Source organism: Ursus americanus, chromosome 24 (genome assembly GCF_024610735.1).
Source record: "Ursus americanus isolate L20-20 chromosome 24, mUrsAme1.1.p, whole genome shotgun sequence".
NCBI classification, from domain to species: domain Eukaryota; kingdom Metazoa; phylum Chordata; class Mammalia; order Carnivora; family Ursidae; genus Ursus; species Ursus americanus.
In genome coordinates, this window is record NC_142150.1 from 46,342,284 (window position 1) to 46,345,846 (window position 3,563).

The following is a 3,563-nucleotide window of genomic DNA, read 5'->3' on the forward strand; positions in this document are numbered from 1 at the left end:
CTTCCAAACCCCCGAAGACACTTTTCAGCTCTCCTGTCCCTCAGTGCCCACAGTCATCCTCACGGCTACCTTTCCCTTGAATGGACCCCCTCCCAATTTCCCTCCCGGCTCCCTGCTTCGTCCTCCTTCTGCTGTTCTCCCTATCTACTAGGTGTTGAGCTCTTCAGGGCCTCGCTTCTCCCCTCCCCCCTTCTGGCTTTCTTCCCCTCCCCCCTTCCAGCCCTGTCCCCTCCCCCCTTCCAGCCCTGTCCCCACTCTTCTGTCTTTGTCACCTGTACGCAGCAGACCCCACACCCCCGCCCCAGCCCACCGCGTGTGCACAGCTCACTCTGCCTGGCACTCCGGGCACCTCTCAGACACCTGCGTCCCCACATGCACGCCAGCCACCCCTCCCCCATTGTGGGAGCTGGTGCCACCGGCCCCTGGTGAGTAGCCGGCCAGCTTGTCCTGCTGGCGACTGGCTCCGCACCCATACATCAGAGGCCCTGTCACTCCTGCTCAGAAATGCACATCTCAGAGCTGGGCTGATGGCCCCTCCGGCTGTCACAGCCACCGTCACCTGTAGGGTGCCCAGGGACTCGGCGGGTCCCCCCATTCTTCCTCCTCTGACAGTCCGTCTTCACAGGGCAGCGACAGGGGCCTCTAGCAAACAAACCAGCCCCTCGAGCGCCCGTCTTCAAAGCCTCAATGGCTCCCCGCTGTACTTAGAATAAAAGCGAAGATCCTCCATGGAGGCTGGAGGCCGGACGAGGCTGGACCGATCACTGTGATGTGGGTTTTCCCCTGGGGACTGTGTGAATGAGGGCACGGGGCCAGGGGGTGGCGGGGGGAGTGACGGCCCTCCATGATGTTACGTCTCCCAGAACAGATCGTGGTCGGGCTTTCCATTCTTCCCGATATTTTATTAATAAATAAAGTGAGTTAATTTGGTGTTCAAGCTTATGGTCTGTGGCTCCGTATCTTTCTGTTAAATGTATATCTGGTTATTCCATACTTGGCCCCCCTGGCGAGACGTCAGGTGCAGCTATGAAGTTCGGGTTTGTGTATAGACCGTGTCCCAGCTGCCACCGCACGCGCAAACCACGTCTCCGTCCAGATGGGAGAGGGCAGGGGCATACAGAGCATGCAGCCCCAGGCCAGCCCCCTTCTCTTTCTGAACCAGACTTGCCAAGACCTTGTCAAGGACCAAACACCAGCTCCCCGTTCTGTCGAGTTTGCTGGATTTTCTTTCTTTCCTATTATCTGTAATGAATGCCTTTATCTTTACCAATTCACTTCCTTTTGCTTTCTTTTTCCCTTTTTCTCATTTATTAAGTTAGAAACTTTGTCTCTGATTCATCTATGCACTGCTTTAACTGAATGAGAAGATCACGTCCCGACAAGATTCCCTTCCTTTGTTAACTGCTTTCCTTATAAAAGGGCTGTCCGATTGTTGCTACAAGGTGAACACCATAGTGGTAAATAAATTAGGAGTGGAAACGTCTCCGAGCTTCCTCAAGTCCCCACCGCATACTGCTGACATCAGCCTGTTTTCAGAATAAACTCTCTCCCAGCGTCGCACGCTAAGGTGGACACACGTGCCGATAGCCTGTGCGTCTCCAAGACAGGCGTACTGTCAGCTCACGTATGTCGACGTGGCTCCCTCTGTCCCACGGTCGCACAATGTTCCTTCATGTAGGTGTATCGCCGTGCGTGAAACAATTACCCTGTGGGTGGAAAATCACATTATTTCCAGATCATCTGTTTTGTATTGTTTTGCTGTTTCCATGACACATTATTCAGCAGAGGAGACATCCTTGTTTGTGAAGATCTTCATGCTGACACGCTTCAGCTCAGACCGAGATCCGAAACGGGCTTGAAGAGCCAGAAGGTATCTGCAATTCAAATTAAAAAGATGGAAACAAAAGGACTAGTAGAAACAGGGAAAATAATGTAAACGGGAAATTCACGCATAAGAAGAAATATTGGTGGCCAGGGCACATAGGAGAGAATCGGGGGTCACACAACTGCAAAGGAAAACAACAAATGAGCTCATCCATCCTGGGCTGACGGGGGCGCGGGGAGGGGCCCAACCGTCACGGCCCAGAGGGCAACCAACGCACCCCAGTTGCTAAGCGCTCTTGTGGCTCTCACACGCCACGTGTCCAGAAACCCCTCGGACCAGGGCACACTGGGCAACCCAAATGGTCAGAGTTCAAACCTCTCCCCAGGAATTCGTCAACAGCAAACAAGAGGTTAGCACCATATGCCTCCCGCCTCGCCACACCAACGTGGGTAGGCGGTATCCTCCTTCCATGCCGGCACCACGGGACCCACCAGCACCGGCACCATGGGACCCAATGCACCAGACCCACCACCACCAGCACCATGATGAATAATGGTGGTGACAGGGGAATCTCTAATTTAATCCTCATTTTAGTGACAACGGTTTGGGGTTTCTGGTTTTTAAATTTAAAGCTTCCATTGGCTTTTGAAAACAAGTAAGCAGTTTCTTTCTGCCTTTGGTTGACGTTGGGTTTTGTCGTAAGGGCTGCGAAGTTCTGTCAAGTGCTTCTTGGGTTTGGGTAGAGAATATCGCTGTCATTTGGTTTTCCCACAAGCAGCCATCTCTCCTACCGGCACCGTTGTTTCCTTGGGGGGAAGACCCCGGTGTGTATGCCGTGCACGAGTGGCAGTAGCGTCCCCCCACCACGAAAGGCCAAGGAGACAGATCCTTCTTGTCGGCAGCCGGGGACAGGTAAGCACAACGGGCCAGCCCTTGCTGGACATCCAGCCTTTCCCAGGCTCCTGGCTGTGGAGGAGATCAGGGGTTCCTGAGCCGGGATCCTGCCCAGATCCCCTCAGAGGAGGCGCCGCACAATTCCTGGGCTTCCCCAGACTGCCACGGCCTTACACCGGCACCACTGTCTTGAATTGTCCAGGGACAACTGACACTGAATTCACGGGGGCAAAGCACAGCAGGGCATGCACCCGTCAGAGCTGGGGTGCACGGGAAAACGGTGAATGATTGACTGTCAGCTCAAACCCAGCTCAGGGCCGGCCCCGCACGGATCCTGCCATCACCCCCTTGGTCGCTGGACCACCAGCAAGAGGAGGTTCGAGCCGGCACCTGCAGCCCCCTGACCCACTGAGACGCTCAAGGACATGATGCCTCCCTTCCCGGGCAGTTGAGGAATCCACTTGTCACTAGGGACCATGAGGCCCAGGGTGAGGGCCCCCGTCCATTCAACCCTCCAGCCCCGAGAGCAGCTTCCCTGATTAGCACAGTCGTCAGGGCTCTACCAGCGGCCACCATCCTGTGGCCGTGTCCTTCCTGGAGCCCATCACTGCGGCTCTGGCACCCGCAGAGGAGCTGACGGCTGGCCAGCACTTTGTCTGCCCACACAGAGCAAACGTCAGAGTCAGGCTGTCTGTCCGTGAACGCTGCCAACGCTGGGATCGTGGCTCTGCTGCTGGTCTGCGGGGACCTTGCTTGCACCTCGAGTCAGGACACAGGCTGGGTCAGCTGTGCAGGCGGGGACAGCAGCACCTGCCAGCCTGCTTATTCGTGTCTCGGGCCAAGA